The sequence below is a fragment of the Macaca mulatta genome, chromosome 1, assembly GCF_049350105.2.
Source record: "Macaca mulatta isolate MMU2019108-1 chromosome 1, T2T-MMU8v2.0, whole genome shotgun sequence".
Lineage (NCBI taxonomy): Eukaryota > Metazoa > Chordata > Mammalia > Primates > Cercopithecidae > Macaca > Macaca mulatta.
In genome coordinates this window covers 205206828-205219194 of record NC_133406.1, presented here as the reverse complement: position 1 = coordinate 205219194, position 12367 = coordinate 205206828, and the positions used below count along the sequence as shown (strand labels likewise).

Below are 12367 nucleotides of genomic sequence, written 5' to 3'. Positions count from 1 at the left end.
AGCAGTAAGTGCTACTTCTGAGAAGTGGTTCAAGTTTAAGTCAACTGCCAGCATCTCCATGAATGTACATTTATTGTTGCTTTTTGCTAGGCTTGGGTTCTTCTCTTTCTACCTCCCTCTAGACACAGGGTGCTAAGTAAAGAAAAGCTTAGGATACAGGCCAGGCATTCAGAACTGAACAAAGAGGGGACCAATAGCATAAATAACTAAGAAAGAGTTGGACTGTGACTTTAGAAAAGTTAGTCATTTAATCTCTCTGAATTTTAATTTCTCATTTAAAACACGGGATGATCCCTACTACCAAAGGGCTGCTACAGTGAGGATTCCAAAAGATAATGCATGTGGATAATAAGTATAATGCCCAAAACAGTAAAGACTCTATAAACAACGCAAGTATCAGGAGAAGCCCAATTACTTCTGGCACTGAGATATGAGGGAAATTCCTATGTGTCTTCATAAAGGGATATGGAGGGATGTTAGTGCCCAGCACAGTGCCTGACACATGGTAGAAAAGCAGTAAATGAGTTTCCTCCTCTCTCATTCCTGGGACTCTTTCCAGAGGCCCTAAGGTAATGCTGTTCAGTGTCACAAGCATTTGTACTAGACACTTAGAGCATCCCTACTTCATGGTCAACCCTCCGTAACCATGTCATTTCTTCCCTTGTAAATGTGTCTATCCTGAGTGGTAAAGCTACTTTCTAGACACTTTTTCATCAGTTCCCTTTGTTGCCCATGATCAATATTACATACTTAAGGATTTGCCTAATTATTCTGGGGAAATGAAAACATTAATCAATAATGAGAGCACTGCCAGGGATCCTCTTTTTTTTTTTTTTTGAGACGGAGTCTCGCTCTGCCGCCCAGGCTGGAGTGCAGTGGCCAGATCTCAGCTCACTGCAAGCTCCACATCCCGGGTTCACGCCATTCTCCTGCCTCAGCCTCCCGAGTATCTGGGACTACAGGCGCCCGCCACCTCGCCCGGCTAGTTTTTTGTATTTTTTAGTAGAGACGGGGTTTCACCGTGTCAGCCAGGATGGTCTCGATCTCCTGACCTCATGATCCGCCCGTCTCGGCCTCCCAAAGTGCTGGGATTACAGGCTTGAGCCACTGCGCCTGGCCGGGATCCTCTTTACAAAGAATCTCTTACAAAGTAATCCTTTGCAAAGATCACCAAGAATCTTTTAAAATGAAATCTCTATTCTGTACATGATATAATCTAGCCTTTGGTTGTCTCCACTACTCTAATTGTTTAGATAGTAAGTCTAAGTAGTAAGACAAAGTTATGAGGTCCCCGAGGGGAAGAACTGCAACATACAAGACTAGGCTTCTTCCACAGCATAAGCTAAGACTGAACATTATATATAGTACTGAATTAACCTAAACATCCAAACATTCATTCAAGTGAACTCAAACATTTAGCTAAGATACTCTCTACCCAAAGGCCTTGGCAATCACCATCGATGGTCTGCAATGCAAACACCAACATGTTTAAAGTTGCGTCTACTTGATATACAAAGAAAGTATTTTAAATGAACCATCCTGGGACTCAAAATGAATTTTAGCTTCTAGCATGAGGTACCACCAAAATTTTGCCTCTTAATAGAAAGCAGTGAGGGTAGGGTGAGGACAAAACTACACAAATGTATCTTTTCCTCCTTTAATGAGTATGTGATATGAGTTTATTTTTTCACAGTGAAGTGCATTTAGGTCATTTTGAGATTTCTTCATCTATACAATAAGGATAATAAAAGTACCCATCATTATAAGGTTGTGGTAAGGTTTAGATAAATACATGTAAAGTGCTCAGTGCAATGCCTGATAAATTGTAATAATGCAGATTGACTATTACCACAACACTACCACCACCACTCTTAGGATTTGACTGCATTATCAACAGATTTGACTAGATAGTAAGATCAAGAAGTAGGCTACAGAGAGCCAATAAAATTGTCCAACTTTTATTGGTTACTAAAAGATCAAATTTAAGAAGAGAGGGGAAATGGCCAATAAGCACATCTCTTATGTACTTCTTTCTGAGACTGAAATAGACTTCTTAAGTACCTCTGAGCAACTGAGCCCTGCAGAACTGAGCTCAGTGCCACTTTAGACTCTTGTATATTTGGGGGTGGGGGTGTGCACTGCACACCTGCAAACTTAAGTTAGATGAAGTGTTTCCTTCCCTCCAACTCTTGTGCATATGACTCCTAGTATATTCCCTCTCTTATGAAAAAGAAACACTGTAGTAAAATTAAGAGTGTGAAATTCCATAAATTTTACAGCTAAAGAGAACAGTTGTGATAAATACACTGAAACAACAAAATCAGCGACAAGAGTCTGGGCGGTGACAAGCAGCGGTGTGACATCTGGCGGAAGCTAAAGTCACAGCAAGGGGGAGAGAGGTGGGCGTGAGGAAGCATCCTGCCAAGCGTGGACACAGAAAAAGAGAGGAATTGACAGTCTTCCTTTGGAGCCAGGCCAGCCTTTGCCACCTCTAATTGAATGGGACGACACTGCTATGAGTGAGGTGCTTTGGAGAATGGTGCAAATTTCTTTTTTGATGTGTTGCACCTTGGAATGCTAAGCAGTGAGTGAGGCATACCTTCATTCCTAGCAGGTCAGTAATTTGGAAGAAGATGCAGAACCGCCAATGAGACAAATGAGTTTGTCTAGAGATGAGTGTTTTCATAAACAGACTTCTAAATATACTAAACAGAGACTGGACTTTGAAAGGAACAGTACATCTGCTATTTCTTTTAGTCCAGGGGATTGTCAAAACTGCCTAAAATTCCATCTTTAGCACTGAGAGGATTTCATGAAAATGCAGTTTACAGACTTGGATGGGATAGAAAACTTCAACTAGTTTACCCAGTATTCCTTTTACAAATGTGGGGATTAAACTTCAAAGAGGAAACAGTAACTCGCCCTAAACCACACAGGTAATTAGCATCAAGAGTCAGGTCCAGAATTCAGGCCTCCCAACTGCAAGTCCTATATGCTTTTCCAGGAAATCATGCTGCCTCCACAAAATGGAAATTAGTGTAAAAATACGATTTGGTATGTAAATGCCAGTTACACACTCAAATATTTCAGAATGCACTATTTTGCATACTAGCATCTATTGCTCTCTATTTCACTTATCACATCTTTATATGACCAATAACATTTTAAGGATTTTATTTGTTTATTTTGGGAGACAAGGTCTTGCTATTTTGCTCAAGTGAGTGCAGTGGCTATCCACAGGCGCAGTCATAGCACACTATAGCCTCAAACTCCTGGGCTCAAGGGAATCCTTCTACCTTAGCTTCCCAAGTAGCTGGGACTATAGGTGGGTGCCTCCATGTCTGCCTAATATTTTAAGTTTTAAAAGGGCAAATTTAATATCATACAATTATGACTCCTCTACAGGGTCTAAAACTATGTAGTAGTTCAATAAATACCCATGATGATAGATTACCAACACCTTAACTGCTTTGCCAATCCCCAATTTTTCAATTTCACTAATAAATAAAATGAATCAATTGTTATTTCTTACACCAATGTTCTGAACTCTAGACTTTGTTTGCAATAACCAACAAAATTCACTAGCTATCTTTTTTGGGTGGGTTTGGTGGTGTAATTTTAAAATCTCAATTTCCATTTTGCCATTTTAATTAAAGAAGGACTTCATATGTGAATTGGAATCCCCTATTTCAAACACTTAAAAAAACCTCAAAGATTTCAGCAACTTCCAATTATTGTGACCTAGTACCTTTCCTAGCTCTAAAAGACTATGGTTCTATGGATGGGGAATTGGGTGGAGAACGACCTATCCTTAATGCCTAAGCAATATGGAATCATTTATACTTTTTTTGTTGTTGTTGTTTTGAGACAGTTTTGTTCTGTTGCCCAGGCTAGAGTATAGTGGCACGATCTCGGCTGACTGCAACCTCTGCCTCCCGGGTTCAAGTGATTCTCCTGCCTCAGCCTCTGGAGTAGCTGGGATAACAGGTACCCGCCACCACACCCAGCTAATTTTGTATTTTTAGTAGAGATGGGGTTTCACCATGATGGCCTGGCTGGTCTCGAACTCCTGACCTCAAGTGATCCATTCACCTCGGCCTTCCAAAGTGCTAGGATTACAGGTGTGACCCACCACGCCCGGCCTTGTACTCTGACTTTAATCCTCTTGGCTATATTCCTTTTTAAGGAAACCCATGTGTAGATTCAATCTCTTTTAGCCTTAAGTAAAAAATACGCAGTTTATAAAAGGTTTCAACCAAATTCCATGAGTTCCCCGGGACCACAACATAGAATAATTATGAAATGGGTAGATGCCCCAACTAACATCATTTCCACATTTGGAATGTGAATAAGTTCAATAAATGTTTACTTAGCATTTATTACATGAGAAGCATCGTGCCACATGATGAAGATGTGAGTCTGGATCTGAAAGGCACTCACAAGGTAGATGTGGGTAGGAAGGACTCCAGACAGAGGAAACAGTGTATGTGAAGACAAAGAAACAGAGAGGAATATGGAATGTATGGATACTGGTGAACATGCAACACATACACCTGGAGAATTAGGTGACTTCAGCAGGAAGTAGAGAGAGAAACTGGGATGATACTGTTATTGGCCTCCTAGACTAAAGAATATTTACATTAGTATGTAAACCATAGAGCAGCCAGTGAAAATTTGCCACTTCCATCCCTCTGCTGATCCAAGCCTTTTTTCATGACATAGCACATTGGTTAACTGGTGCCAAGGAACCCTGATGTCTCAAATTGATATTCCACCGGTCCCAGCCACTTTCCCTGCTTCTCTTTAACAGAAGAGTTTTAGAAAGGAAATACAAACAGATTGCCATTTTAGGATGGTAACTGACAGTTATATGGAAGATAGACTGGGATTAAGACTGAGAGGAAGCAGGGATGGTTAGAGGATCTACAATAGTCTACTCTAGACAGACGATGAGGATCAAACTAAGTAAAAAGTAGAGGAGGCAGAGAGAGAGGAATGAAATATGAGATATATTTAGAAGGTAGAAATGATGGAACTTCGCAACTAGTAGAAGAGGTGAGGGAGAAAGAAGAGTTAGGACTCTCGATAAGGGGGACAGTGGCAGTGCAAATGAAAAGAGCTCAAATTGGACCTAATGAGCTTAAGCAGAGCTGTCCAAAGACAGATGGGAAGAGAAAACAGTGTATAACCCAGGTCATGAGACCGAATGAAGAGCCAGCCAGTGAAGAGGTTTCATTCATATGAACACATACACTCTCACACTCGCGCATGGAAGACAGTAAAGAAAACGATTACAACAGGACACTATGGCAAAGGTATACCTACATTGTCATAAGAAATTGAGGGTGACATATGTGGTGGGGGGTGGGGGAGCAGAGTGGGGAGCAAATACAGAAAAAACTTCCCGATAAATGCTGAGTTTAACTGGCACTGAAGAGCTAGCCATGTAGGGGATGTTGGTACATTCAAGGGAGAAGACTAGCAAAGTGCTGGAGTGGCAAAAGCAGAGATGCAAGAGAGAACCCAGGGCCGGTTAGGGTCTTGTTATCTACAGTGGCCACCCAGGGTGGAGAAGGTATGGAATTGGAAGTTGAAAACAATTTTCTCTTAATCTTGTGACGGAAAAAAAGTACAAATGTAAACTGATCAAAATCAGAATACTATAGTGAGCTTCACAAAAAAAAGTTAAACGCCTGACTTTCTTGTTCTCTCCTGTTCCAAATGCATTTATTTTTTGTAGCACTAAAAAACAAACTGGCCCACGTTAATAAATTCTCATACTAAATTGGGAAATAAGGAGGCAAGTGTGCCTCAAACAAAGCAAACCTTTCATTTTCAGAGGACCAAGATGAAATAAAAGAAACACTGTTCTGAAAATGAGAGTGTCTAACCAATTTTTTCCTTTTTTCTTCCTTGCCTTAGGTCATTCTCCGAAAGTATATTTAGTATACCCGTTTGATGCTGGCAAATCCAAAATAAAAACATAAAAATTGTCTTTGTTTTCCTTTAATAACAATTAGCTCATGTTCAAATGTTTTTGCTTAATACACTGGTAAAAACTCATATAATGGTTGAGTTCTTGAACTTAAGCTCAGGAATGTTACTGTATTTACAACCCAATATTTTAAACTTTAAAAGAAAAACATCTTTTAAATTACTACTTGGATAAACTCTTCTTTTAAATGCCGTAAGTCATATAAGATAGGCATGTACTTTTGTGACAAAGCAATGAAAATCAAATGTGGCTTTATCATCTTACAGTTGTGTTACTTGAGATAGGCCACTGGGAGCCTCGAGTGCCCCATCTGTAATGTGGAGGACAGTACTGTTGCTTGACAGAGCTGTGAGGAATTAAGGTACTCATCTGTGTTAAAGTTCCTGGAAGAAGACTTGCTAAGTAGTAGGTGCCCAATAAATGTGAATTTTACAACCAAAAAAATTTAAATATTGTGTATATTTCAATTTTTAACTAAATTAGATTTTAAAGGTCTCCTCGGTAATTCCAAAGTTACTATAAATTTTACTTCTCTAAAGCTATCAATGACTCCAAGTTTGATTGGTTTTCCTACTACAGTTGTAATTTATCGTAATTAGAAGTTTAGAAATTTAATGAGTTGAAATGCAACATGGCACAGATGCCTTATTATACCAAATAGTTAACACAGTATTTGTTTTCTACATTAATTTTACTTGCTAATCAAAAATACTGCTTCCCCCCAAATAACATCAAAATAAAATTGCTGATTGTGCAATGATAAAACCAACACCATGTTTGCAACAAGGCCACTTGAATTCCTTTTTTTCATGAGCTGGCAGTTTCTAGGAAAATTTAAGATTCCATATACCGTTAAGTCAGTTTTTAAAAACCTCAAATGCAGAAGCCATGCTTTGCTACAGGCTTGCACACTATAAGGCATATATTAAGTTGTACATGCTAAGCATATCCACGAATATCTAATCTATGAATTCTAAACATCAAAGCTGATTCATCTCTCTGAGCTAATAAATCATATAGTCTTCTGGAAAAGAGTATTTAGGACTATACATGATGGTATATGTTTTCAGATGTCCATAGAGTACTAAGGAAATTCTGAGGAAAAGACTATTGAGGAGCCCTTCTATTAGAACAGTGTTCCCCACTAGCACCCCAGGTCCAACCAAAGTTACTGCTACAGCTTTAACTGACATGGAGGCCCCTCATTGGTCTCCCCACTTCCTTCATTCTTTCCCCGAATGCTCCATCAAAGAACAGCCAACGAGCTAATGATCTTACCAATCTCATCTGATCATGCTAACCCCCTCTTAGCCAACAGGCTTCCAGAAAGACCCACTGCTTGTATTTATTTATTTATTTAGAGACAGAGTCTCACTCTGTCACCCAGGTTAGAGTGCAGTGGCTCAATCTTGGCTCATTAAAACCTCTGCCTCCTGGGTTCAAGCGATTCTCCTGCCTTGGCCTTCCGAGTACCTGGGACTACAGACACCTGTCACCATGCCCAGCTAATTTTTGTATTTTTTGTAGATATGGGATTTCACCATGTTGCCCAGGCTGGTCTCGAACTCCTGGCCTCAGGTGATCCACCTGCCTCGGCCTCCCAAAGTGCTGGGATTACAGGTGTGAGCCACTGTGCCCTGCTGACTTTAGATTATCAATTTTATGTATGTAGTATAAAATAAATAAATAAATAAATAAATTTATGTTTGTTTTTAATCAGTAGAGTCCTATTTTGTACACAGAATCCCATGACAGATAAACTTATGAGGAGGCCCAGAGAAGTATTTATCCCTGCCCTGACTATTGTTAACAAATTACTGTTAACCTAACCTAAAATACTCTCAAACACCTTGGTCTGTGCTTTCAGTTTGCCCTTTTGTTTCATCTCTGCCTTCATGACAGCAAGTCCTTTGAGGCTCAGGTTAGGCTCTGTGCTCCCAGAGTATCCCGTGTATATGGCTATCTCAGCACTTGTCACTCTGCAGTGCAATTGACAGTTTACTTCTCCATTTCCCCATCCGAAGGCCCACATTGAGGTGTGCACCTTTGTTTCCTCAGCCCCAAGGACAAGGCAGGCTGGAGACGGGCTGAATGAAAATCAGCAGGTATGGAACATCCTGGCTGTAAGAAACCACATCCATCAGGAAGCATCAGAAAAGGAAGTCCACAATTCTGCTGGATCATTTCAGTTTACAAAGACTCAGAGACTATTATCTCCTTTCTTCTTTCCAATCTAGTTAATCCTATTTGCTCTGTTGTCTACATTCAAAAGTAATGGTAAAGCTGGCCCCCCTTTTTTTTATTTTTAGGTTAAAAAGTAATATGCTTTCCTGCCCTTTTAGTCTTCCTTTTCATTTTCTTATACCTTTTTACGAAATAACACACACACATAAAAGTGCATAAAATAGGTCAAGCGCAGTGGCTTATGCTTGTAATCCCAGCACTTTGGGAGGCCGAGGCGAGTGGATCACAAGGTCAGGAGCCTGGCCAACATGATGAAACCCCATCTCTACTAAAAATACAAAAATTAGCCAGGTGTGGTGGCGGGCGCCTGTAGTCCCAGCTACTCAGGAGGCTGAGGCAGGAGAATTGCTTAAACCCAGGAGGCAGAGGATGCAGTGAGCCTAGACAGTACCACTGCACTCCAGCCTGGGCGACAAAGCGAGACTATGTCTCAAAAAGAAGAAAAAAAACACATAAAATATACATGGTATAGCTAATGAACATAGTAAATATACATGTAACTCAGGTCAAGAAACAGAAAAATCAACCTTTCCCCTTGTGAAAAGCCTTCCCACTGCCCTTTATTTTAGCTAACTCTTTTGGGAGAGAGTCAAGAAAACCCCATGAGGTTGTTGGGATCAGCCCCTGAATTCATATTCCTACATGATCTTGGGCCAGGGCAGGTAAAAAGAGGCACCAAGATGCCAGGATATTGTATGTGTTTGTATCTGTGAGTATGTGTGAGGGCATGCCCACATAAAAGTGATTTTTTTTTTTTTTTTTTTGAGACGGAGTCTCGCTCTGTCGCCCAGGCTGGAGTGCAGTGGCGTGATCTCCACTCACTGCAAGCTCCGCCTCCCGGGTTCCCGCCATTCTCCTGCCTCAGCCTCCCGAGTAGCTGGGACTACAGGCGCCCGCCACCTCGCCTGGCTAGTTTTTTTGGGTATTTTTTAGTAGAGACGGGGTTTCACTGTGTTAGCCAGGATGGTCTCGATCTCCTGACCTCGTGATCCACCCGTCTCGGCCTCCCAAAGTGCTGGGATTACAGGCTTGAGCCACTGCACCCGACCATAAAAGTGATTTAAAGCAATCTTAAAAGTTGGGGGTAAATCTGCACTTCTAATAGTAAACATTTGAAAAGCAAAAGCACATTCTTACTAAGCAGACACAGCACTCTCCTGCTTTAGGCTTAAACCAAACCTTAATAGGAAACCACAAATTTTTAAGACACGAGTTTTAAAAGAATACAAATCTAGACCAAGCACATAAACTGCTTCATTCCCATTGTGGATAGATGCTTTAAGTGAAAAGTTGGCATTATGGGGCTGCAAAATTCCAGCCATCCAACAGGCTTATTCCATTCAATGAGAACAGGGGTTCTCTGTGCTTGCAGCAGGCATCCAACAGGGTAGCACATATATGTTCTCTGAGTGAGAAAGCAACACCTTCTCACATACAACCCCCTGAAGAGAGACAGGGAAGGGGAGGGGGAGGACTTTACACCTGCAAACTCCTAACTCTATCAGCTAGGGCTGGGAAAAACAGCACATTAAAAAAGGAAAAAGAAAAAAAAAATTTCTGATAAAGCCAGTAACTTTCAAAGAATCTTCCCAAGTTATTTTTTTTTTAGGAGCCTGGTAAGTGTAATGATTCAACAGCCAGCCTTTTGTCTTCCTAACGGACTTAGTCAAGCCCTAACAAATGCATAAGCATACTGCTTAAAAGGGCAGCTGTCAGAATGCTTACTCCTCCTAGTAGAAAAACACTATAAGCACAAAGTGTTGTCATATTAATTGAGACACCTCAGCTTCAAGGCACATCTGCCTCTGGGCCTCTGGATAATCAAAATGACCACCAAAAATAGAACAGCGGTATCTCCAACGGGGCCAACATGAGCCACCCCCAATCCTAAGAGACTTCTGTGAGATGTGACCTGGGATACACATATGTTTTGCAGAACCAAACTGAATATTCATCTAAATGTAATCATTTGTTTCCAGTTTTTAACTTTATGTCCTGTTAAGGCTGGGAGACAAAAGTAATGAATGGACATATAACTCTTGGCCTACAGTGAAAATTCACAGTTAGCTCACTAGCTGACTAAGGTTTGCTAAAAGGTCTGCTGCTTGCACTGAAAGTCCAGGAGCTGCATAATGAACATCTTGGTTTTTGTTTTTGTTTTGTATTTTTGAATTTCCCCATCACCAAAAGTAAGCTGGCTCTGTCTGTCAGGATGCCCGGGCTGTGTGGCAGCGGTGTCAAAGGCTGCCACTTGCTCCAAGGCACTGCCATCTGCAGCAGCACAACATTTTGTCTCCGGAAAATAAACACATCTGCCTTTGCCAGTGTCCTCCCACTGTGCCGCCCATCTGGAGCAGGTGAGCTGAAGGCAAGCCTCGGCATGGGTGAGACCGGGGCAAGTAGAGAAGATGAGGCCTCAAGGGAGACGGCACATGGAGGGAGAAGGCAGTGCTGTGTCATGTCACATCCTGCTAACCACATGTGCCAAAAAGCATGTGAAACTACCCTTGTTAGTGATATTTCAATCACATGTAACAAACGGTTGGTACTGTACAGGGGACAAGACTTGCAAAGTCAGGGTTTCACCTGGGCCATCTGTTCACATGACCTCACTGATACCAATAAACAGATGATGTCTTTGTGCCAGCCACCTAAGGAGTGAGAAGAATAATTCTCATGGTCAGAATAGAAGGCTCAAAGCAACAGGATTCTTCTAGGACAGGAGCACGCTATACATGCCTAGTACTAATCAGATCAAACACCCTTGAATTAAGGCCAGAGTGTGGGGATAAGCTTCGGTCACAGCTGGAAATGACTAAGACCTGAAATCCTTTCCTACATATTATTTCCCTTTCACTAAAAATAATAATAATAATAATAATAATAATAATAATAATAATTCAAGTCTGGTTATGGCCTTGACATGAGATTTTTAAATCATGCTATTTGGGGGCTAGAAGAAAGCCTAAAAACCATCCAATTAAATGCTTGCTTTCTCCCAAGGTTTTCAATTAACTCACAGCAGAGTTAGTATTAAACCTCCTGTTGCAGGGCTCTTTGGTGGTAAGGGAACAGTGGTAGCACCTTTTCAAATAAAACTTTACCTAGAATTCCTATCTATCAAATAGATAAAAGTTGAGTTGAGCTATATGAAGCAGAGCACTTTAGCTCTGCTTCATATACTCCTGGCCGGGTACAGTGGCTCACGCCTGTAATCCCAGCACTTTGGGAGGCTGAGGTGGGCAGATCACTTGAGGTCAGGAGTTTGAGACCAGCCTGGTCAACATGGTGAAATCCCATCTCTACTAAAAATACAAAAATTAGCCAGGCATGGTGATGCGTGCTTGTAATCCCAGCTACTCAGGAGGCTGACGCAGGAGAATTGCTCGGATGCAGGAGAATTGCTCGAACTCAGGAGGTGGAGGTTGCAGTGAGCAGAGATTGCACCACTGCATTCCAGACTGGGTGAGAGAGCAAGACTCTGTCTCAGAAAAAAAAAAAAAAAAAAAAAAAAAAAACCAGGCACGGTGGCTCATGCCTGTAATCCCAGCGGTTTGGGAGACCGAGGCAGGTGGATCACGAGGTCAGGAGTTCAAGACCAACCTGGCCAATATGTTGAAACCCCGTCTCTACTAAAAATACACAAATTAGTCAGGCATGATGGTGCGCGCCTGTAGTCCCAGCTCTTTGGGAGGATGAGGCAGAAGAATCACTTAAATTCGGGAGATGGAGGTTGGAGTGTGCTGAGATCATGCCACTGCACTCCAGCCTGGGCAACAGAGTCAGACTCCATCTCAAAAAAAAAAAAAAAAGCGTTGCACACTGGTCTTCTTTGGTGAGTATCCTGAAGCAGCTTCAAAGAATAAAGTTTGAAAACCACAACACCAGGCTGGGTATCTTTTCAACTCATTATTTCTACTGTTTACTTGCTAAGCATTTACAAGTAAATAGATAAAAAGATAAATTACCAAAGGCTTATGAAACACTTCAGAAAAAGTTATATGAAAACTCTTTGGCCAGTGTGGCAGTGAAACCCGAAGATTACACATCATGGAGGCCAGCATCCTACTCTAAGCCTTGCCACAAAATTTCACGTTCCCAAGGACACCAGATTTGCCTGGTTTATAC

At 41.3% G+C, this 12367-nt stretch overlaps 1 protein-coding gene across 1 annotated transcript in view; it reads right to left on the bottom strand.

Moving 5' to 3' along the window:
* The window catches only part of PSMB2 (proteasome 20S subunit beta 2), a 38073-nt gene that overhangs the window by 10305 nt on the left and 15401 nt on the right, over window positions 1-12367 (bottom strand). The window lies entirely within an intron of this gene.